At 35.0% G+C, this 26,572-nt stretch overlaps 1 pseudogene; it reads left to right on the forward strand.

The window, feature by feature from the left end:
- The first annotated feature begins 2,558 nt into the window (after positions 1–2,558).
- On the forward strand, positions 2,559–3,760 carry LOC145691899 (alpha1,4-N-acetylgalactosaminyltransferase 1 pseudogene; annotated as a pseudogene).
- The last annotated feature ends 22,812 nt before the right edge of the window (positions 3,761–26,572 follow it).

Here is a 26,572-nt window from a genome sequence, read left to right on the forward strand (position 1 = left end):
CTGTCGTCAGGACATTAAGTATAAACTCAGAAAGAAAGTACAACTAATGTATGGTATTGTATGACAGGTTAAAATTATCTATTGGCAATTTACAGGGTCCATTTAGTTGTAGTGCGACATCTTCAAATTCGAATTTTAACTATGCTTCTTTCTTTTCGTGTTTTATTTGAGTATTTGACATATGTACAATTGTTTCTTTTATTCTGAATATTAATTAATTACATTATGCATTCTTCTTATTATTTTTATTCAATCTCTTTTATTCTACTATCTGTCACATCTAAATGAAATGTCATAGATTGGGTAATGGTCTCCATGTGGCAGGCAATACACTATAACTATAATCCCACTATACTACCTGTTACATTATTGTGGTACAGTAATACACTTTACCTATTATACTGTTATAAATCAATGACAACAAGCAGCAGGATACATATTTTCCAGTATATTTATATTCATATACACAACATGGGATACCTTATTCTAATTTATATTCCTGAACAATTACTTCCAATGGGAAAAATTAGTTAAAATATAACACCAAGTTGCACCTAAGGTATCAAACCATAATCCAAATACACTATGTGATCAAAAGTATCCGGACACCCCCAAAACATACGTTTTACATATTAGGTGCATTGTGTTGCCACCTACTGCCAGGTACTTATTATCAGCGACCTCAGTAGTCATTAGACATCGTGAGAAATCAGAATAATGTGCTCCGCGGAACTCACAAACTTCGAACGTGGTCAAGAAATTGGGTGTCACTTGTGTCAGAAGTCTGTACGCAAGATTTCTACACTCCTAAACACCGCTAGGTCCACTGTGTCAGATGTGATAGTGAAGTGGAAACGTGAAGTTACACGTACAGCAGCAAAGCGTACAGGACGACCTCGTCTGTTGACTGACAGAGACCGCCGACAGTTGAAGAGGGTTGTAAAGTGTAATAGGCGGACATCTATCTAGACCATCACACAGGAATTCCAAAGTGCATCAGGATCCACTCCAAGTACTATGACAGTTAGGCGTGAGGTGAGAAAACTTGGATTTCATGGTCAAGCGGCTGCTCATAAGCCACACATCACGCAGGTAAATGCCAAACGACGCCTCGCTTGGTGTAAGGAGCGTAAAACCAACGGTGGAAAAACGTTATGTGGAGTTATGTCACGGTATACAATGTGGCGATCCGATGGCAGGGTGTGGGTATGGTGAATGCCCGGTGAATGTCATCGGTCAGCTTGTGTAGTGCCAACAGTAAAATTCGGAGGTGGTGGTGTTATGGTGTGGTCATGTTTTTCTTGGAGAGGGCTTGCACCCTTTGTTGTTTTGCGTGGCACTCTCACAGCGTAGGCTTACATTGATGTTTTAAGCACCTTCTTGCTTCCCATTGTTGAAGAGCAATTCGGGGAAGGCGATTGCATCTTTCAACACGATCGAGCACCTGCACGGCTTGTGTCGAAGTGGTTACACGACCAAAACATCCCTGTAATGGACTGGCTTGCACAGAGCCTGACTTGAATCCTATAGAACACCTTTGGGATGTTTTGGAACGCCGACTTCGTGCCAGGCCTCACAGACCTACATCGATACCTCTCCTCAGTTCAGCACTCCATGAAGAATGGGCTGCCATTTCCCAAGAAACCTTCCAACACCTGATTGAAAGTATGCCTGCGAGAGTGGAAGGCTAAGGGTGGGCCAACACTATATTGAATTTCAGCAGTACCGATAGAGGGCGCCACGAACTTGTAAGTCATTTTCAGCCAGGTGTCCTGATACTTTTGATCACATAGTGTATATTATAGGTAGGTTGGTGCTGCATGTATGATGGAAAATAGAAGGTGGTCATTCAAACATAAAGCAAAAAAATTTGAATTCGAATATTTTCGATACATCTTTCGATAGAAATTTAAAGGACGAAATACATTGTTTCCTGTTTCTTGTATGGCCCTTCGAGCAAACTATAATCTTATGTTGTTTCACCCTTGCAGCTCAAGTCGCTTCCGAAATATGAACAATTTGTGATTTTTCAAATTTTCAACAATAACTTCGAAATTCGAAGGAATTTGAAGTTGATTTTCTGGCCAAAATTATCTTTGAATATGAAGTACCTTTGGTATAAATATCACAGCAATCCATGTAAGGACACTTTTCACCCTTTTATCAGGCTACACCCTTTGTAAAGATTTTTGGAAACATCTTGTATTTACAAAATCAATAGAACTTGCGTCTGTTAATGATAAACTATAACTATGGAATCCAATCCCTGTCAATCTAACGCACCTGTGAATATGAAACAAATCCCGTGTAAATCACATGCTTACACAAAAATTATGAAACCGTGTTCTTACAACGAACTCGAAGAACAAAACAGTTCTCTGCAGAAATTCTTTGATAACATTTTTACAACAGACGAAATCCCAAATGCAAACAATAGATTAGTAATTTGTGAAATGACATATTTGTCACTCAGCAGAACAAAAAAATCTGTATAACGCTGTCTACATGATCCAGCTGACATATTTTGAACTCACTGAGGGATGAGAGCTATGCACATGTAACACGTGCACGAAATCTGTTCAATTCATTTCCTTGCACATTATTTGATGCTTTTTTTCTAGGATAACGCGTCCACGATGATATCGATTTTATTAGTTTTGTGTCAACGTATGCATAACAGTCAGTATGCATAGTGCTAGTGCATAAGATACGATACTTAAAGTAATCAGTTTTAAAAACGAATTTATAGTGTGTATGGACACAGTTCATGACAGCCAAAGCAATGCGTCTCACCACCAAAGTTTTCATTGGACTTATCGTCATTGCGACACTTAAATGTATATTTACGCCAGTTTTACAAATTCATAGTGATTCTAATATCGATAATACAACAGTACTAACACCAACAGTAAGTACTATCGCTCCAGTATTGGAGAGCATATTTTTCCTCGAAACTTCTTCAGCGAAAACATTAAATGTGCGACAAGCGTGTGCCGTAGAATCAGCCGCTAAAATGAATTCTAACACCAATGTTTATGTGTTTGTAACATCAACTGATTTTAACAGATCTGACCTTGTTGTAAAGCAGTTACTCACCTATCCCAAAGTGCATGTGCTTTATCTTGATATAAATGCATATATGAAAGATACGCCTTTAGAAGAATTGTACACAAGTGGAGCTTTGAAAGACAGTTATTGGCGTGTGTCTCATACTAGTGATGTTCTCCGTTATTTGACTTTGTGGAAGTACGGTGGCACTTATCTTGACCTAGACGTGGTTGTAATGAAGTCTTTGGAGGGTCTCAAGAACTATGCGGGTGCCCAGACAGCTGAGGAAGTAGCCGCCGGTGTCATCAACTTTGAGTATGGACATCCACTGGCTGAAGCATGTGTTCAAGATTTAAGAGAAAATTTCGACGGTTACAAGTGGGGTCATAACGGTCCTGGTGTTATAACTCGAGTTCTACAAACAATATGTGGTGTAAATATAACGGATTTTATGACTAAAGAGCGATGTGATGGTTTTACTGTGTATCCCTCATATATTCTCTATCCTATCCCTTACTGGGATTGGGATTATTACTTTAGGGAGGAGTTAGCAAATATAACTATGGCAGAGATAAGTGAAAGTTTAATAGTTCATATGTGGAACAAATTAAGTGCAAATACCAAAGTACGTGTCGGTTCTAGACAAGCGTATGGTCTTATTGCTCAGAAAAGTTGTCCAAAAGTGTACTCAACTTGTAATAAGTATTTTTGAATTTCTTAGTTTTACTTTTAATCAGCTCTAAGTAAGCAAATGTTGCAGAATTTTAGAATTTAATATGATTTTTACGAAATTAGATACTCGTAATAATAAATCTAGCAATGATATTTTATGCAAAATACTAAAATGTTATGATGATTCTTGTCAGAACTGGGGGAACGGAAGTAAAAATATTATCATTGTGTACGGTTAGGAAAATTGATTGACCATGTGACATGTGGTCTTATACAATATTCTTAATCAGCTTAGAGTAGTAGTGTATAGTACACATAACACGTAAGCTGGTATATAATACGTAAGAACTAGGACGAAAATCAAATTAGCACTCTGTAAGATGCTTGGAGTCTCTAGTTCAAGCATCGGCAAAGTATGTTTATGGAGGACAACACCGTGTCCGTGGGTTTTCCCGGTGTACTCCGTTTCCTCCTACATTCTCATTCTACTATCATCCTTCACCTGCCTTAGTCTTTCGTCTCCCTTAGCCTATAGGGCATAACCATGGGACATTAAACTGCAAAATAGATTCTATGAACTAGACATTTCCGCTTTAGTTAGCAGTGAAGCTGGTTGCATACGAAATAGGCTGTATCGATCTTTAAAATTGAATGAGAGATCTAAACTATATATATATACATATATATACAGGGTGTTTCAAAACAACACCGACAGCGTTTGGGAGGTGATTATTGACACCAAAATAAGACGAAAAGTATAGATCAACCTGGGTGCACAAATGTTTCCTTTCGGAGTCATAGGCTACCGAAAACATGAAAAAATGAGCTTTAAAGGTCTACAGCTCCAAAACTGTGAGATCTACCCTTGTCGGGGATCAAGACTACTTAGGAACTAATATGTGCCAAGTGCCCTATCCAAAAATACATATTTCAGAATTCTAAGGTACTCACGCAACAATTTTTATACAGGCATATAATTTGAAGTACTCACCAAGTACCTCTAAAAAATTCGTTGCGAAAGTACTTCAGGATTCTGAAACATGTACATTTGGATAGAGCATATATTAGATCCTAAGTAAAGTCTTCACCCGACTTTTCGTCTTATTTTGATGTCAGGAATCACCTCCCAAACTTTGTCGGCGTTGTTTTGAAACACCCTATATATATATATATATATATATATATATATATATATATATATATATATATATATATATATATATATATATATATACAGTGGTGGATCCAGGATATGATCAAGGGAGGGGCTAAACCATATTTTGCCGTTTTATCCCGTGTAAACCAAGATTGAAGCCCATTTTATCCAGTGTAAACCTGAGCGTCAAGGGGGGGGGGGCTATAGCCCCTATAGCCCTCCCCTTGGATCCGCCACTATATATATATATATATTAGAAACATGCAAAAGTAAAAATGGAATACCATGTTGCAGTATGTCGCTATGCAAAATTTGACTACTATATGACGTTGGGAGCTAAATATGTACAATGTTAGTCTTATATGTGGAGCTAAATTATTTCTTTAAAATTGTTAACAAAAGGAAAAAATATACAGTTCGCAACAAAATGTTACAATTGATATTTTCACGTTCAATATGCGCATAAAATAACCCATATTGACTTCAAATTCTGAAAATATCGTATAGATATTCCCTAAATTACGGTATATTTCAGGGAAGCATGTTTTAGGCACAAGCTGCTCATGTGTCGGCATTGTTTACATCATAGTCCTGTGTTCTTTCTTCTGTTGGTTTGGAGATTACACAGACAAATCGAACTCATTCTGTAATAGTTTCAGAATCCAGAAATATTTTTGTTTTCCGTGTTTGTGAATATGCTCCTCAGCAGTGTTACCACAGTCCTAGCTCGGAAGTGGGCTGAAAAATATTACCCAATTGAAATAAAAAGGACTGAATTTATTATTTTATGCCAGTGTAATACATGGCTTTATAACACGAAAATAAAAGAGATAAAGTTTTAAAACATTTCCTGTCCCCCTTCCAAGAGTCCAAATAATAATAAAAAAATGCTCTTTTTAAAAATTACTTTTTAATCAGACCTGGTGGTCACATTTGTGTACATTAAGTTTTAAGCTTAATATAATTACTCTGGAGGATTCTAAATGGCTGGGTTTTTATGTCAGAATTCTTTGAACTTTTCTAAACCACTTTCCACTATTTCTGTGGTGTTTTAATCTGTTGTCAGGAAGCAATGCACATTTCTTGTAGACTACTTGCAGGGGCTATCACAATGGACAAAGCTCAGCCACGTAGGTTGTTTTATTCTTGGCGAAACAAGCTATTTGCAATAAATTCTCCTTTTGCTTTAGTGATGTATTTTGAGTTTCTAAACTATATAGATCACAATGATGTGTTCGATTAATCCCATTTTTATTTTACATACGTATTTCAACCCTAATGCACGCAAAATGTTTCGTCCATAATTCTCTAAATATGACATCCGCAAACGAATTGACGGTTGTATTTCATTTGTTAAGTCATAAAGAATAATAATTCAAAATAACAATAACACCGGAGAGTAAACAAAAAATCAGGTCTGAAAGGGTTAAAAACATCCAGGTAGGAGGACCCCGAACAACCGTGGAAGTAGACGAAACTTCACTTTTACTGGCGTCAGTAGTAAACAACTTGGCCCGGTAATCCGGCAACTACGTAATTATACTTTTTGGTGCTATTATCGTTTTGGTCTACTTAAGCATACGTTGATCTTCTTCAGAATATTCAATTCTCTTGATTCAACGCGTGTATGTGTGTGCTTCTTCTTCTTTCGTTTTTTAAGATTTCAAGCTAAAGTTTCCACCACACTTCTTATTTCTCGTCTTCTTCATGCGCGGCGCGAGTGAGCCTATCTAGCATCATTTGTTTCCCAGTATAGTTAGAATTGCGAATTTTCTAAACAAAGTTCGTAGCGTTATGCGGTCACAGAAAGAATGTTCAACAGTATTTTTTAAGAGTACAACACACAGTATGAGTAGGTGTGACGTGAGATGTAGGAATAGTCTTACTGACACTTTTGAAAAAAGTATTTGTTATTGTTAAATGGTGCTGAATTGGGTAGAATTGTACCAACTTTTTCACAAGCTAATCTTCTAATCTAATCTAATCTAATCTAATATCATCTATATAAATAAAATAAAGAGTTTGTTTTGGTGTTTTTGTGTCTGTCTGTGTGTGTGTGGGGACCAGACGATTGGACTGAGAGTTACCAAATTTTGGTCAATGATACCTTGGACCAGGCCACAGATCAAAACGAAGCTTTTTTTTTTAAATTTCGAACCAGGGGGGCGTTTACGGGACCGGCCTGGGGTCTGGGCTGAGAGTTACCAAATTTTGGACACGGGTACCTTTGTCCAGGCCCCAGATCAAGACGAAGCTTTTTTTTTTTAAATTAGAACCAGGGGGTCTCAGGGGGAGTTTACCGGGACATGTAAAAGTGGTAGAAAATGGCCGATATTACTATCGAATTCATAGTTTTCGCGGTCGCTGAAATCAATGGTGAAACTCTGATAGCATTAACTTCCAAATTCGGGCTGGGGTCACCGGAAGGGAAGGGGGGCGGGTACCGAGACATGTAAAAATAATCTAAAATGATCGATTTTAGTGTCAGATCGATAGTTTTCGTGATCGCCGAAATGAATGGTAATACTTCCACAGGAGTTGACTTCCAAATACTGCCCCAATGCGAAGAATGGGTATATTCAGTTAGTATAATAATAAATAGAATAGTACCTTGGGAAAATAATATATGTCCCCCCGAATACTAAGTGTACTAGCTCGGAACATTTTTTTCTGAAACAAACACTGCTTGATAATAGCGTTAATAAGGATAAAATAAATGGTGAGTACAGTGACATTGATTTGGAGTTCGAAACTGAATATTACTAGATAAGCTTATTATATATTATTGCTATTATTAGTAGCAGTGGCGTAACTACAATGGAGCGAGTGGAGCCGTTGCTCCAGAGCGCACAGTAAAAGGGCGCAAAAGCAAAAAGAAAGAATACTGGAAAACTGTTCCTTATGCAAAGAATGCTTGAATATATTTCAAAAAAGTATGCTATGACTATTAGCAGTTAATTGGCAACAGCCGATACCGGGGGCGGATCCAGGAATTTTTGAAGGTGGCGCAGGTCTGAAAAATAAACTTCAGACATTTTTCGATATTTGGCTCGCTAACTAAAAATGTGGACTGCAGTGCTTCATAATATGTATTTATCTTTGCCTTTCTGGAGGCGGCATTGAGGAAAGCCATGTTGTTCAACACGAGAGAATCCAGGATTACCATTTTTTTAAAGTTTTTATTACAATCTTTTTATTAGTGTATTATTTTATTATTGTTATTTTTTATTAAATCGGATTAAGTACAGTAAACCATTTTTAATTTAATTTTCTATGAACATAATTCAAGTTAAATATGTAGTGATAAGTTAGGAAAAAGATAAAAGAAACTACTGTTCATGTTTGTAAAGTTGTACAGTGAAATTTGTTAATACAATGAGGTAAGTTATATTTTGTCTTACTTTGAAGTAATATTTTGTTTTATGGGAAATAGTACTACAGTCTGCGGGAGAAGTTACGACTTATTTCATTGCTGTTTCATATGAAAACACTTCTTCAGTAACAATATACACTACCTCCCCTTATCCCAGTATCAGTTATGAAGTCAGCATTTCATTGTAATTAAAACATGCGCGAATGGGGCAAAAGTGCGATTTTTTTTTTCTGGGGCAAGAATGCGAATGCGGACTTTTTCCCCAGCTCTCGAATTTGTAAATAATTTTATTCTTATATTTAAATTCCCACTTCCTAACAGTAGACCTATTTAAATTCGTTTGCTACTTAGGCTTTCTTTAGCTTAACTAAAGTTATGTAAGCCTATATGGAGGTTGATCTTTGAATTTGTGCAAGCCACACTCATCACTGATTACTGTACCGATGGCACCAAGGGCATTACTCATATTTCAGCGGTGTAAACAGAGCCTAGGATTAATAGTCAGTAGTGCTAACACATACCCGTTTGTATTGCTGAATACATCTGTTGAGGTGTGAAAAGTGCTCTTGATGTCATTTGGTTCATCTTTGCTGAGAGATTTGTCCTTTGCTATTAGAAAGACTACGAAAAAATATGGTTTAAATTTAAACAGATACCATATCTTTTTCGGAACGTCAAGAAAAGAAAAGAAAAAAGAATGCGTTGTCGCTTTGGTTGGACGAATGTGCCATGTTTGGCGCTGAACTTACAATACACGTGTTTTTTTTTTCTGGGAGTGGTGGTAGTTTATTTTCTGATTCTTGTCAACAACGAACGTGACTCTTGTCAACAACAACGAAAAAAAAAAACATGATTAACGCAAATCTGACTAGCGGAGGGCGGACTTGGGTAAAGAGCTGCCGATTGATGCATGCGTGGAGAATGGCGGCCATCTTGATGCGGAATGCAGTCCCGCAAGCAGAAATGCGTTATCATGTCCCGTTCCAAAGTTATATCGTCCCAAAGTTGACGGTTTTCTGTTTCCGTGCAGGGAGAGCGACATGGCACTAACGCTGCAAGAAAGACGTGATGCCCCAAATTTGACAGTTTTTCTTTTCGTTGGAGGTAGAGCGAGATAGCACTGACGAAGCAGGAAAGAATTGAGATAATCCTAATGTCTGGGCGAAGAAGCAGTCGTGTTATTCAGGGGTGCCCACAAGGGGGGGCTATGACGCAAACTCCGTCATTGAAATATTTGGGGGGTTAAAAATCTATATAAATATATTTGAGGGGGTGTAAAAATTAATCGAAATGATTTTTTTTTCATGTAAGAACACCTACGGATAGACAATTGAGGGGGGCTGCGTCATGGACATGAGGGGGGTGGGCACCACTGTGTTATTGCCCAGGATTTCAACACGCACCACCCCGAAAGACCTACAATAAGCCACAACACCGTTAGCTACCGCATTAGTAAATTCAGTGTAAATGGTAATGTTGCCGACATACCACGGTCAGGTCTCCTACGAACCGCAAAAGATGAGGAAACATCCAAAATGGTGCTTGCTGCGAGTGGGAGAAGTTCGAAGCGCAGCACAAGGCAATAACAGGCGTACCACGTGCTTCCGTTATGAGGATTCTCCATACGAACAAATGGCATCCCTTCAAGCTGCAGCTTGTCTACAACCTTTCAGAGGATGATCCAGACCGGCGCATGGAATTCGCGAATTGGGTTTTGTTACAATATGGCCGAGATCCGCATTTCCCAACCAGCATTCTCTTCACAGACGAGGCAAACTTTTATTTGGATGGGGAAGTGAATCGCCAGTGTAACCACCCGGGGGTCGGGTCGCTGTTTGGGCTGCTATTTATTTATAATCGACCCGATTGCAGTTCGTCCTCCGTTGTCTTGCTAATAAGTATTTTTTGAGACATGAACTTATTTGGATAGGACGTTGAAGGACCTCCCCAAGAAGGGATTATAAAATTGTTTTTAAATCGCTCGTCGGTTTTAATGATGAGATGAGCATTAGGCGCCGAGAGGTTTGGATGTTTTGTTTTAAAAACCTCACGGACGATTAGACGGTCATCCAGACCATAACTCACACAAACATCATTCACACATACAACGAAAACACACTGGGTTAAATGACACTATACTTATTTATTAGAATACTATTGAAAGAAGAACGAAGAGAAATGGTCACAACACTTAACACTATAGGGTCATTCCACATCACCTCATCCACACCCCTGCACCCGACCATCTCAGAATTAAATAAAAACTGGTAGACTGATAGATTGTTGGATCCTGATTCCAACGAGCTCAACGGTTTTGAAATCGGTCCATTGGTTCAAAAGTTATTAGTTTTTGAAATTTAAGCTTAAACTGCAAAAAAGCAGTCGCGAATCGCGTTTTTTGCTTCAAGGTCATAGAGGAAAATGGGTATAACTTCCTTTGTAGTAAAGATAGAGCCATGATTCTTTTTTTGATTTTGAACTCACGTAATATACTTACAGGTAAAAAAAGATTGAGTTGTAATTCCTTCAATGGAATTTATTATGAGTGCTAATGCACAAAAAAAGGAGAGTTGAAAAAGACTAACGTTTTTTAATCTTTAAGTTCCCATAACTCATGAGCCCCACTTCCAATTTTTATGAATTTTTTTTAAAAGATAGATGACAACATGTACAATAATCTCAATGAAAAAATTGATGGGATCTCTAAAGGAACACACAGAAAAAAATAAAATTCTCTAAATTCAGAATTCCAATCAGAGAAAAGCCAATAGCATACAAAATTCTTACAATTTTTGCTGCCAAAACAGCATGTTTGCAATGTGTGTGAAGAAAATGTTAGAACATGTCTTAAAGAGGTTCCATTAGGAGAACTGTTCTCCAGGAATAGGTCCCAAATAAAGAAATATGGTGTTAGAAATTAAGCTTATGGGATGTAAATCAATGCTAGACCACCAGTATTATTAATTCATTATTTAAAGCACAACTATTTTAAAAATTCATATTCAGTAAATTCATCATCATCATCATAGGTATCCTGCTTTTATTGGCAGGTCACTTGCCGCAGCTGTGAAGCTTCCATGCTCCACGGTCCTTCGCTAACCTCTTCGTCTTCGCGTATGATCTTTCTGTTTTTAATATCATCCATTAATTGTAGTCTCCTTCGCCCCCTCCCTCTCTTTCCCACCACTATACCTTCTAGGACGTCCCTCATGATACAATCTCTTCTTAGGCAATGTCCCAACCAGTTTCTCTTCCTCTTCCTAATACTATCTAAAAGTGTTCTTTTCTCACCCACCATTTCTAACACTCTCTCATTCGTTTTCCGCTCGACCCAACTAATTCTTTCCATTCTTCTCCACACCCACATTTCGAAGGCTTCCAGTCGATTTTCATCACTTTTACGTAATGTCCACGTTTCCGCCCCATACAGTGCAACACTCCACACGAAGCATTTTATGAGTCTTTTTCTCAACTCTTTATTCAAGGTCCCACAAAACAGACTTTTCTTCCTCCTAAAGGCTTCTTTCGCCATTCCTATCCTTGCTTTTATTTCACGTTCGCACTTCATGTTATTACTAAGAATACTACCCAGATATCGAAAACTATTCACTTGTTCTATTTTCTCCCCTCCTACTTTTATATTTGACACAGGCCCCTTCGTTCCAATCACCTGGCTTTTGTCTTTCTAACATTTATTTTCATCCCATATTACTCTACATACTCTACACACATGCGTTATTTATTACAATATAACGACTCTATAGAAAAGCGTCGTCAACCTGGTCCGTCTGGTAAAATATAAGTTACGAAGCGATAATAACTTTTCTTTATGCAAAAATCAACTCAGATATTCAAAGATTATTAGTCTCACCTTTATTGCTTGATATGTCTTAAATATTCCTTTTAAGACCGTAAAATACATAAATTTTCTTGACTAGGTCAACACATAACATGTACATAGCCACAACTATCCCATAATAATCTCTTACATATATTAAAAAACATTCTTCTTTTCTGTTAATTTAAAATGAACATTCTACTAAGTATATTACATATTTATGAGCACTTTTTGCCCACGGTACAGGTAAATATTATACAAACTAAAGTATTTCGTTATAGAAAATGTCGCCCGACAAAGGGACTGAATATAAAAGTCATGAGTAGGCTTGGCTTTTATATTCAAGAACCACTGGTCTGATTAGATTAATGTTCGTACATTACATATGTTCTTTATATTTTGATCACACCTCGTATATATCTTCATTACTTTTTGGTTAACCCTCATATATATATAAAATATTAGTTATTATCATTCACATAAATACATTTACAATAAATCTTTGATTTCATTAATATTTCTCTTTTATTACATTATTATTTATTCTTTATCATTAAAAACATCGTCGCTTAGAAATATAATTAACGAGGGTGAAACACAAATTATCAAGATTACTAGTTTCGATCATTATTACAAACGATGATGTGACAAATAATATTTATTCTTTTCGGGCGCATTGTATAACAAATAAGTTAGATGTTGCAATTGTAATGTATACATAGTAGCACTAAGATGTCATAAATAAAGAAGAATTTCATTCAAGGTAGTTATTGAATAATTGATTTTATAGAATGGATCTTATTCTTAACATAATCTTTGACAATTAAACACAAATCAATCTGATATAAAGTAATTTTTTTGCCTTTAACTAATTATAAATTGAATTATGATTCTTCACATTAATAAGAAAGAATAAAAATTAAACATAACCTACGTTTGAATAATCAAATGGAAATAAATAAATTTATTTTACAGAAACAAAAGACACCTTTTTGTTATTAAATAAACACATTTTTCATTATTATTGTTATTTTTCATTCTTATTTATTTGATCAAGAATGTTGGGTGCTACTAACTCTTTAACTAGATGCATTTCAAATATGTATAACCATCGTTTTCATTATTAATATTAACACAAACTTTAAAACGAAAATTCACAAGAATCTATAACCAACATGGGTTTAACCTAATTTCGTTAACGGTAATCATGTTACATTCGCACTGGCATATGAATCTAATAAAGTGCATTGTACCGCACAATCGTGGTTAGGTTCTACATTAGGTTGTACATGTCTTTCATCGTGATTTGAATTTGGATACGAAGTACCATCTCGTGAACAATGATTATGTCTATACATAGGATTGATAGCATCTCTAGGATTTCGACATGTATTTCTATTATTTTTGTGTCTACTTCGGTTGATTAGGTTAGGCGGATTCCTTACATAGCCTTGTCTATTTTGTTCATTTTGATTGCTAGAGTATACTCGTCTTAGGTTCGGTTCATTATTATTCACACTTCGGATATTCAAATTCCGAACAGGGACCAAATGATCAGAATTATTCTTATTTTTACCCATTCCTGATTGTGTTAGATTCATAGCATGGTATTGAGTTTCGTAGCATTGTACAAGCATTAATAAATGACTGAAACTCATACACTGTGTGGAAAATAAGATCTGCTGTAATTTAAATGGAAGCAAATTGCGAATCGATGCAATTATTCTTGATTCCGATTGCAAGGGATTAACGACCTTTAATTCATTATAGACATTTATAACAAACTCTACAATAGATTTGTGCAATCGAGGATTGAAATGTTGATTTCTAAGAATGGCATCTCTGTTTGCCAGCAAAAAGTCATTTTCGTAATTCGCGATCAATGCCGCTTTAAATTCCTCATATGTACTAATGTGATCACGTATTGCCTTAAACCATAAGGAACAAGGTGGGAGTAATACATGGGGTATTAATTTCATGTATTGTGATCGGTCGATAGACTATACTGCATTCGTCTTGGAACTTCTCTAAGAAAGAACTAGCATTTTCATTGCACTTACCACTAAATTTACTCATGGCTTTGATTTCGCTCATCTTGACACTTAGCTTTACCTTTCTTTTCTCACTCCTTGTTCTTGTGGTGTGATTGTTCCGGTCCGTAGCGTGCTGTGTCATGATACCATTTATATTTCGTTCATCAGTGATCTTCGGACAATTTTCCTCTAATATAATATCCTCCTCAGATTCCGGCGAAGGCGTATTTATATCCGGTGATTGGGGAAACTCGAAGCGATCACTGCCCAGATTATTGCGATAAATGGTGTCTCTAGCCTGTAACGTTTTAATTTCTTCCTGCATAGTAGCCAACTGGATCTTTTGATGTTTAACGGAAGATTCTATTAACGTTAAATCCTTTTTTACAGCACAGATTTCATGATTTTGATGATCGTGCTTTTCTTGACACTCATCGGCTAACCTTTTTAACTTCTCTTCAAACTGCGAGGATATGTCGTTCATCACCTGGACGATTGTTTGTTTCGTATCGTCTGATTTCAGTTCTATCCGTTCTATTCGTTTACTTAATTCTTCATACTGCTTGCTAGCTTCGTTAAATTTCAGTTCTATCTTCTTTTCCATGGTCTGGTTAGCTTCATAGAACTTCTGTTCCATGGTCTGGTTAGCTTCATAGAACTTCTGTTCCATGTTTGTGTTAGATTCATTGAGCTTCTGTTCCATGGTTTGTTTTATCTCAGTCGTCATTTGCATAATTTGTCGCTGCACAGCTAACAAAAGTCGATCCTCAGATGACAAACTTGGTGTTGCACTAATTTCACCTGGATTACTGGTATTAGATTCCTGTTGCACTATTTCACTATCCATTTTTCTTTTGATGACCTTACCGCTTCGTAATACGGTTAAGTTCGTATTCATAAATGGTAATATCCAAGTAAATTCAGCCCTACTTTCCTTCTTCGGGAACTGAATTTTCAAAAGTCCCGGGTTTGGTAAACCAAATTTTTATAACGACTCTATAGAAAAGCGTCGTCAACCTGGTCCGTCTGGTAAAATATAAGTTACGAAGCGATAATAACTTTTCTTTATGCAAAAATCAACTCAGATATTCAAAGATTATTAGTCTCACCTTTATTGCTTGATATGTCTTAATATTCCTTTTAAGACCGTAAAATACATAAATTTACTTGACTAGGTCAACACATAACATGTACATAGCCACAACTATCCCATAATAATCTCTTACATATATTAAAAAACATTCTTCTTTTCTGTTAATTTAAAATGAACATTCTACTAAGTATATTACATATTTATGAGCACTTTTTGCCCACGGTACAGGTAAATATTATACAAACTAAAGTATTTCGTTATAACAATGAAGACGGAACTCTCAAACACAAGAATATCTCCATTCTCAGCGGATTTGGAACATGATGTTCCAATGGTCTTCGAGACACAACGGCTACTCTCAGTGTATATCAGAAATGAACTTCCAAAAGTGGTGGAAGTTGAGTATTTCACAGACGGTTGTGCGGGTCAGTATAAGAACTGCAAATCGTTCTTGAATCTGTGCCATCATGAGGAAGACTTTAATTTGAAAGCAAAGTGGTCATTCTTCGCAGGCAAATCGCCTTGCGATGGCATTGGAGGAACTATCAAGCGTTCTGTCACAAAAGCAAGTCTACAAAGGACTGTAAGTGGACATATCATGAATACAGCAGCCATGTATGAATACTGTCGAGATCACATAGAAGGTGTTCTGTTTTATTACGTGGCAAAAGAAGATATGCCTCCCATTCGAGAGAAACTGAAGAAGCGATTCACGGCAGCAAGAACAATTCCTGGCACTAGAAGTCTGCACTATTTTCAACACATTTCAGAGATGAAGATAGGTGCTAAAATGTTAAGCAGTGATGAGAATTTCAGTGTTACATCCAGTTTTACATTGTCAGTAGACCTTCCTATGCCAATAGTGTCAGTGAATAGCTATTGCGCATGTGTTTATATGGGTAATTGGTTTATTGGAATCATAACAAAAGTTCAGGAAGATGAAGGAGATGCTGATGTCCTGTTCATGCACCCTCATGGGCCATCTCCTTCTTTTTACTGGCCGTCAAATACGGACTCATGGCCTGTACCTTTCACCAACATATTAACACCTGTGGATATCACTACCATTACAGGAAGAACATATAAGCTGTCAGATACTTCCAGTAAATTAGTGGCAAAAAAATGGGCAGAATATGTGCAAAGGCATTAGAGTGTAAGTAGCCTACACTTTGAACTTTTTTTTTTTTTTTTTTAGCAACATTTATGTGTTTGTGTTACAAGTTTCTTGCAGTGTGATGTGTAAGTAGTGGACATTGCTAAGAACATTTAGTACTATTTTTAATGCATTATTAACAAGCAATGTAGTATTTAGGTCTATTTTACGTTAATTAACTAGGCCTATATTCATCTCATTATCAAAAAATAAGGAATTTTTATTTTTTATTTTTTTATTTTTTTCTGTGTGTTCCTTTAGAGATCCCATCAATTTTTTCATTGAGATTATTGTACATGTTGTCAGCTATCTTTTAAAAAAATCATAAAAATTGGAAGTGGGGCTCATGAGTTATGGAACTTAAAGATTAAAAAACGTTAGTCTTTTTCAACTCTCCTTTTTTTGTGCATTAGCACTCATAATAAATTCCATTGAAGGAATTACAACTCAATCTTTTTTTACCTGTAAGTATATTACATGAGTTCAAAATCAAAAAAAGAATCATGGCTCTATCTTTATTACAAAGGAAGTTATACCCATTTTCCTCTATGACCTTGAAGCAAAAAACGCGATTCGCGACTGCTTTTTTGCAGTTTAAGCTTAAATTTCAAAAGCTAATAACTTTTGAACCAATGGACCGATTTCAAAACCGTTGGGCTCGTTGGAATCAGGATCCAACAATCTATCAGTCTACCAATTTTCATTCAATTCTGAGATGGTCGGGTGCAGAATGCCTGTTTCTGTGGTGATTTGATATGGAATGACCCTATATATATATATATATATATATATATATATATATATATATATATATATATATATATATATATATATATATATATAATTAGTTTCACTATTATAATTGCACTTTGCCTTTTTAATGCACTGTAGCCCTTTATTACTTTGATATATATATATATATATATATAATTTAGATTTTACATTAAATGCTTTTCTCACACCATTGACGCATTTGGTGGAAAAACACTGGGGGGAAAGTTGCCGGGATAATTTTACGTAGTAATTTAGTTGCTGCTTCAAACAATTTTGAAGCGTTGAGTCGAATCTTTAGCAAAATAACACAATTTCTAAAGTGTAATGCTAATGTTGGAGGTCGTGTTTATAACATATGCAAAAGGTATGTGAACCTGGGACTTCACTAGTTGGGGCTAGACATAAGAAAACGTCGTTTACTGGCTAATAGTTTGTGCCCCTTAACACAATTTTACACTTGGAGTTCGACGCGACTTGCGTAGTTACGGCTTTTAAACCTGGAGTTAAGCTTTCCGAGCGCAAAGGTTTGAGATATGAGCTGTAATAGTTGACTGAAGAGTGTTGGAGTTAAATTACCTGTATGCACATGCAAACAGAATAAGGAAAAAGAATTTATGTTAATTTTAGTTTACTGGCCACGATGTATTAGACATTGCCATAATTCGGCGTGAGAAAGAACAGATAACGAACTGGAAAAGCGATGTAGCTGGCGTCACTCTGGTAAACGAACATTTGGTTTACTCTGATTTGCTTTAATTTACTGCAATATTTTTATAAACCATTAAAGAAAGCATTTAATTTAGTTTTAAATAACAGTAGAATATATACGGTGCACATTAATAAGTTAGGGAGAAACACTGAAAAGGTTTGTCCTTACTGAAACGTTTTCACCAAAAAAGCAATGTTTTAAATAATCACTGTCTTTACGAAATATACAGAGCGTCCACAAAAATATTTTTATAACTTGGTGGCGGTTATAGATTTGACGTCCAACGAGTGGAACGACCTGTCAAGTGTTTGCATAGACAGGTTGAGGACTTTTGGCCGTTTATTGAGATTTGGATAAAATTAAGTTTTTTACTAAAAATATAAAATTAGTTAGTTGGTAACACTGTGATATGGTGTGAGACCTACGTGCATAAATGATGAATGATTTTTCACCTGTAAAAGGGCTATCTGAAATAGTTAAATGACTTGTTCATTTACTACAACATGATGAGGTTCCTGTATAAGCAATATTTAATCCAAATGTTTTATGACGTAATAAGATCCTCTTGAATGTATGTAGTCAGGTTTCCTTATTTCCTGTTTTTTTTTTTTTTTTTTTTTTTTTTTGTATATAGAACTTTATGTTGTTTCCCTGTGTTGAATATTTTCCATGGTTTTCCAACGATGAGTTGATGAAAGGAGAAGGGGAGATTTTTTAACACACTGGTGTGAGAAACGAGGTACGGTTTAAATGCCTATACAATAACTTTTTTTTACTGAAAGTTCGCAGAAAGCGTTTATAGGGCTATTTAAATTTTTACTTTTTTAAAATACTTTTTGTAAAATGTTTTAAGTGTTCCGTTTCGATCACTTTATTTGGTATAATATGAAGTAAGTATACACACGTAACTATTTATTAAAATATTGACTTCAACAAGTGTTAAACGTTTTAATAAAAATTAGTAAATGTTTTTTTAAATATACTAATATTTGTATTTAAAATATTAAGATGTGAATGAGTATGCAAATAGCAAACATGTTAAACGTATTAAAATATTAAAATTATTGTTGAAGTTTTAATATTACTATAATATATTGAAAAATATGAAAATCATTGAAAAAGTAAAATGAATGAGAACACAAACACATTATAAACTGACAATATGTAAACAAAATAAGGTTTTTACCTGTATGTCCTTTTTTCTTTTTTTAAATAGTGCCTTGTGTTGTTTACCAAAAAAGAACGAAAAATCGTTTTTTTAAAAATAAAAAAAATAAACTTAAGTGTTAAAAGTGACGTTTATAGTAATTCCAAGAAATAAGCATGATTTTGTATATCAAGAAAAAAATTGATTTTGTTGACATGTATGAAGAAAGTTCGGTACGCCATAAGATTAAAGTGACATTTGCTTGCCATGTGAAAATCGAGACTTTAGTGATAATGCTTAATACAACAAATAATTTCATTTTGAAACAAAGTTATTATTAGCTTAGGCCTAGAATAATAGTTGTTATTCACTTCCAAAAACGGAAATATTGTAGGGCTACCAGAATACGTGGCTACTATTTGCAAAAGAACTTATTAATAAAGCGTTGAAAACTATACAGTGTTGATCCAAGTTTTTTGAAGGTTTGAATTAAGGACGTTGACTCACTAGTCCAAACATTCCTGAAAGTAAACGGTCATTACGTCATGAATTAACTAAAACCATAGGTGGGAAAAATGTGTAATACTACACGTACTTACACACAAAATATGCGATCGTCTTTTACGATGCAAAACTAGAAACGTGAAAAGGCCTGCAACCATAGGCACTTATAAAATGTTTCTATATGTATTATTTTAATATTTAGTAAAATACATGTATGTTCCCTGGAACATAACGTATGTTTTCCACCTAGAAAAAGATGTGTAAACACATAAAAATGCTCTCGTAGCATCGTAAAATATGTCTTTGGAAGACAAAATACATTAGACCTATTAAAAGAAAAACATGGGATACGAACACAAAAATATAGTTAACGACATTACAACTTTCTGGTTGGTCTAAAACATTAAAATTAAATTTCTTACGAAACACTTATGTTATTTCACGACAGTTAAACTTTCTTAGGTATTTTTGCTACAAAATATTTAAAACGGTTTTATTGATAGATTAAAATTTAAAGTTATTGAGCATATGAAATAATTGACAAAGTAATTTTTATAAAACGTTATGCTGTTGGAAAGAAAGAAAATAAGTTTATTTTTGGGATTTATAACGATATCTTTGAGACGACTGAAACCTCATAAATAATGAGCCATGTCGATTTTTGAAGAATATGCTATTTACATGATATTCCTGCACATACTATTAATCAATAAGGAAATGCCTGTTTCAGTCGGTTAAGGCTTAGCCTACTTTTGTTTTTAAACTTTTTTCTTTGAATGAAATATATCATGTCACATTCTGGAAATTTAAATAAGTTAAAATTGGGTAAATGACGTAAATGAGATTTAACAAAATTACAATAAACACTTTAAAATGAAAACGAAAATTTAAGATTAACACTGAAAAAGAAATTTAAAATTGATTATAAGTGTAAAATTTTATATTTTACTCATGAGATTACGTACTAAGTTTCAATTACAAATATACAAATGTGTATATATAATTAACAACTAAAAATTTTTTATCCTGGGCATCTTGATATTTTTAAAAGGATTTTAAAAGGAATATTAAACGTTAATTGTAAATTACATATAGTAACGTAATTAAGAATTTGAAAAGTGAGAAGTGATCTTAAAAAGAATTTTTGAAATTTAAAACACTTAATAAAAGAATTTATTATAAGGCCAAAATATCTTCCCACTAGCTAGGAGTACGGAACTGCGCTACTAGCTCAAAATTGGTTTTGGATAAATGCAATTTACCTACGTACTTAGAATGCGTTTTCACTAAAAATCCTAAATTTAAGCATTTGACAATGAAAAAAAATTAATGACATTGAAATAAAAGTAGGTTATTAATAGGGTTTGCAACATTGGTATATAGTAGAGTATATGAAGTAAAACACGGAGCAAAAACAGAAAAAAGAAAAAGAATTAATTAGCTGTATGTTGCTTGTTATTTGTTGGCATAAATAGGTGGTTGAGAATCGAGCAGCAATCTAATTAAAATAAAAAAGAAAGATACGTAATAACTGCTCTTTGCTGAACAGTTATAAGGTAAAAGCAAGAAAGAAGCTTAAAAGATATGCGTAGTTTTTCTTTTCGTATCCACTTGTTCTGATTAAAAATTAAAAGCAAAAAGGAAGAAAAATGAATACATTTTTATTACCTAACAGTTGAAAGAAAGATTAAAAGAAATGCGTGTTTTTTGCTTTTCAGTGAGTCATTAAAACTAAAAGCAAAACAAAGATTAAAAGAAATACGATACGTTGCTTTTCTGGAAGAAAAATTTGTATTAACCTACAAAGTCTTGGATACCTTTTTTCTTTTTTTTTTTTTTTTAATGAAGTGAATTTTACGTAACATCTGTTTTAATTTTTTCTCTCTGCATAACTTTTTCGCAATTGTAGTCCACCGGTAAGGTTGGGTGCGATCAATGGAATACATGTAGGCTCCCAATATGGTGAATTGAAGCAATAATGTAACCAAGGATCTCCTAAATAAAGAGATAACAAACGGGTGGTTGATAAGGTGTTGACCTGTAAAAGATTTGAATTATTTTTATCACACTTGCTGTTTTTGGGTTTAGACAAGTTGACTTCTCCACTAGGGGAAAAAGAGATTGGTTCTTGAGTTTCATTAATAGGTAACAAATTAAGGTTATGCAGAAGATTTTCTGGAAGTTGGCGATGTGCCAAAGCCATCTAAATTTCACGGGTTTTTGGCGTAAGTTCCCATAGTTTTGGTCGCATGCAAACTTACATGCGATCAATTCTTGCAAGAGGGTTACCCCTGCTCATATCATGGTGTGGTGTGGCAGATTTGGCACAAAACCTTTCGCTTCCTTTTAACACATCACGGCGTTGCAATCGGACCAGAAATGCTGGGGAAAATGCTACGAAATAGAGGAGGTTCTATCGACAAGAAATGCCATGGCATGTGAAATGCTATAGCATTTGCTACTTTACACGGTAAGATATCGATGATACAATTTTTGCTACGAGAAGTGCTACAATAAATGCTTCCGTCTAAAACTAGCCTTACAGTCACTCACAAAAATCTTACAAAAAATCGTTTATATAAATAAGTCTTTAATTGTGTTTATTAATTAGTAGCCCACTAATTCTATTCGTTCTACCATAAATTAGCATAAATCTGTACCAGTATTAAGTTATGAGCTGCGGACACACTCTTTTCCATAGAAACTAATAATCGTGCCACAAGTAAAAAGAAATGTGCATATTCGGATACATTGCTAATTCCATCTTTTATGCAAGATTTAAAAATCCTGAATCCATGGAACTGTTTTCAAACAGATCCATCCATGGAATTATGAAAATAATTAATTCAGAATTGAGATATTTAAATTCCTTTATTTCCCGAAGTAGATATAACTTTTCTAATTAACTTATGGATGTGTATATTTCAAAATAATCACATTGGATTCAGCGACCTGAAATCAGTACAAAACTGCAATTGGAAATGTATCCAAGTGTGGGTATATTAAATGTTACAAATAGTAAAGATCCGAAATTTGAGAACAATCTCCTCGTTTCTCTGTGGACATATTGTAGCACTTCTCGTAGCAAAAATTGTATCATCGATTTCTTACCATGTAAAGTAGCAAATGCTATAGCATTTCACATGCCATGGCATTTCTTGTCGATAGAACCTCCTCTATTTCGTAGCATTTTCCCCAGTATTTCTGGTCCGATTGCAACGCCGTGATGTGTTAAAAGGAAGCGAAAGGTTTTGTGCCAAATCTGCCACACCACACCATGATATGAGCAGGGGTAAGGTTTATCCAGCATCCTTAAATAGGTATAGAAGGCACAATTAGAGCGATATCCAAACATGGAAACTTTTTTCCTACGGCGTGATTTTTGGTTCGTTTTCTTTACCAGGTGGTAGGCTACTTCACAACAATATTTGAGTAAAATTCTTAAGAGAAGTTTTACAAATATTTCTAGTGAAACATGAAGAAAAAATGTATTTATAATAAATTGATTGCACCTTTAAGTTATTATTTGATAGACATCTTTAATAAGTCTCTTGTAGTATTTCCCATTTTAGCACTTTTAAATGTTTGTTCTATTGCTATAATTTTAAGAAGTAGCTGTGTCACGTGTACAGGACATGAAGAAGCTTGATTTGCATGGTGAGCTTTATTAATATTGAAACCGGAAGTGGTATTGGATTCCTACCACTTCCAGTCTTAGTAGAAAGATTGAAATGAAATGAAATAAAATTTTCGATCCTTGGACAGATCCTCAGTAAACTTGTGGTGGACAACTTCGTGTCCTGAGTTTTCTCGGCGTATTCTCATTTCCTCCCTCATTCTCATTCCACAAATTCTTCCATTATCATTCATTTGCCTTAATCATCCGTCTCCCTTAGCCTAAAGGGCATAATCGTGAGACGTTAAACTGGAATACTTCATTTTATTTGATTTTCCATCAATGTATTCCGTTCCCTAACGTTTAATCCTCGACGCCCTAATCAGCATTGATGATGATACATTTCTGCTTCAGTTCTCTCCAAATTATTGTTCGCTCTCAACGTTGTCGAGTACCGTAACCATCTTTATTTTTAACCCTTTGATCCGTAAGGGGAAAATTATTCTTCGTTTTCTTTCTTTGAAATGAACAGGATTTTAAATGGTTTGATTTCTTGTTGTTTTTTTTTTCAGAATGCATTCCGATTATATATACACATTTAATATTACTTAAATATTAAAATTATACCTCACAAAATTTAATTTTCTCAAAGCACTTAAATAGTGAAAAATGACCTTGTTAAGGTAGAAGGAGGAACAAATTACACACGGTATTCGTTTTTTTCTTACAAGCTTTTATTATAAAATTCCTGTCATAAAACAATATACCGGTATACAGAATCATTATAAGAGAGAGGTTGAGTTCCCTCAAAGCTCCAGGCAAGCTAAGAGAGGGGTTTAGTTCCCACAAAGCTCCAGGCAAGCTGAGTGGACAAGGGGCCTCAAAGCTGCAGGCAACCTAGGTGGCTTGGACTAGGTTAGGACCTCTGACAGTTCCAGGTGAGCTAAGAGAGACGAATTGACCTGCCGAAACTGATGTCAATTAGGGCGTTGCATGGAGTTTTATAACAACTTCTGAGCAGTGGTGGTGATGCCGTTTCTCTTCTGTCACATGACGATATGGCGAGGATTCTTGTCGTCTGCTTCATGTAGTAATTTGTAGCAGAAGAGGACGTGGTTTCGTTTATAAGTAAAAAATACATGGTGATGTTTACAAATATAAACCACTTGTAGGATATTAAAATTTTGAAGAAAGAATCAATAGAATGAAATTATTAACGTTGCACTAAAATCTGAAAGAAAAAAGAAAGAATTATAATACTTGCCCATACATATAAACGGATTTGAATACAAATTTCACGTGCTTAATATCCTAAAGCGCAGTGTCGTCGAAACAAGAATCGCTAGACGAGAGAGAAAATGAAAGGAATTTTGAGTGAAAAGTCACTAGAAATTATTTGTAAAATTCCTTGTTTATATGCACTGTTTTAAAGTTTCAGATGTAAGTTTCTGATGTCTAACGTTTTGGACAAGATCAAGGTCTTCTTCTTCTTCTTCTTCTTCTACTACTACTACTACTACTACTACTACTATTACTATATTATTATTATTATTATTATTATTATTATTATTATTATTATTATTATTATTATTATTATTACTAGTAGTAGCGCAGCGTTAAGTTTCGCACCGGGTAGACAGTATTGCTTCTTCTCCATGTAAAGAGAGACAATTTAATTCACAATTATATATATATATATATATATATATATATATATATATATATATATATATATATATATATATATAGAACAGTAGTGTATATATATATATATATATATATATATATATATATATATATATATATATATATATACACTACTGTTCTAAAGTATTGCACGCATCGATAAAAATGTGTATTTTTCTATATTTTACGGAATAAAATAAGTTTTATGCAGTAATAAGTACGCATAAGTTATAAATAAATTAAGGAACAATTTAGAGATATTGTTTTGCCATGTCTGGCTTCACTACTAAATTGTCAATGTCACGTGGTAGGGTTTTGTTGCGTCATCCGAGTCTCGTGGCCAAGTCATCGGTAAGTTTACAAAGAAACTTGCTTATGAGAGTGTGTTCTGGGAGTGTTATTTTATTTTTATCTGTTTATTTTGTGCACGTAAAGTATTAACAATGGGAAAAACTCAAGAATTAACACCGAGGAAGAAGAAATGTATTGAAGTATTAAGTAGGGAAGGACTAAACAATACTGAGATTGCAAAAAGATTGAACTGTTCAAGATCAGCTGTCAGCCGCAATCTCAAGAAGCTGAAAACCTTCGGCAGCATGGAAAACTTGCCTAGGAGTGGTCTCCCACCCCGAGAATACAGAATACTTCGCCGTTTGTGCCGCAGAAACAGGACAGCCACCTCTTCAGAGCTCGCGGAAGCGCGGAAACTAGCGACGGGGGTTAAAGCAAGTTCATCAGTTGTCAGAAAAAGACTTAGTGCAATGGGTATGAAGTCAAGAGTTGCAAAGAAGAAGCCATTTTTGACAACTGCAATGATGAAGAAAAGACTGGCGTGGGCTAAACAATACGAAAATTGGACAGAAGAGAAATGGAGGACGGTTATGTTCTCCGACGAAAGTCGATTTTCTCTAATGAGTGACAGACCGCAGCTAATCAGATGCGAACCGCATGAAAGGATGGAACCTGATTGCCTTCAATGTACAGTGAAACACTCTCCTTCTGTTATGGTGTGGGGATCAATGACATACCAAGGTGTTGGACAGCTATATTTTGTTATGGGTACAATGAATAGTGACCAATATGAAGTTGTTCTTAGGGGCCCTCTGATGAACACGGCTCGCGATGCTTTCCAGGATGGTCCGTGGATTTTTCAGCAGGACTTAGCGCCATGCCACACATCAAGAAAGGTAAGTTCATACTATCTTCCTTGTGAAATTTCATTATTTGTATCTTTAATACGTTTTTAAGGTCGGTATTGAGCAATATTGTGAACCTTTTTTTGTTTTGCAGATTCGTTCTGTCATGTCTGAATTGGGTATAGAGGTATTGCCATGGCCGGGTAATTCACCAGACCTTAATCCCATTGAAAATTTGTGGCGCCTGATGGGGAAAAAATTCAAAAGAAAAGGCCTGGTTCCAAACGCGAACTTATGGAAGTGATTGTGAACGTATGGAATTATGAAATCGACAGCAATATTGTGAGAGATCTGATAGACTCAATGCCAAAAAGACTGAAGGCTGTCATTAAAGCAAATGGTGGTACAACAAAGTACTAAACATTTGTGCTGAAACAAATATGTATCAAAATTATCATTAAATACGAGAAACTCAATAGCTAAAAACTAATAGTTGTATCAAATATTTCAACAACTTTCTATGCTGCAAATATGTAGCATAACAAATATGTCGTCATTGTGTATATGTAATGTGTGAATATTGCTATTAAATTCCACTTGATAAAATACTGGAATTCCATTTCATTACAAGTTT

The sequence above is a fragment of the Thermobia domestica genome, chromosome 8, assembly GCF_964235325.1.
Source record: "Thermobia domestica chromosome 8, izTheDome1.hap1.1, whole genome shotgun sequence".
NCBI classification, from domain to species: Eukaryota; Metazoa; Arthropoda; class Insecta; order Zygentoma; family Lepismatidae; genus Thermobia; species Thermobia domestica.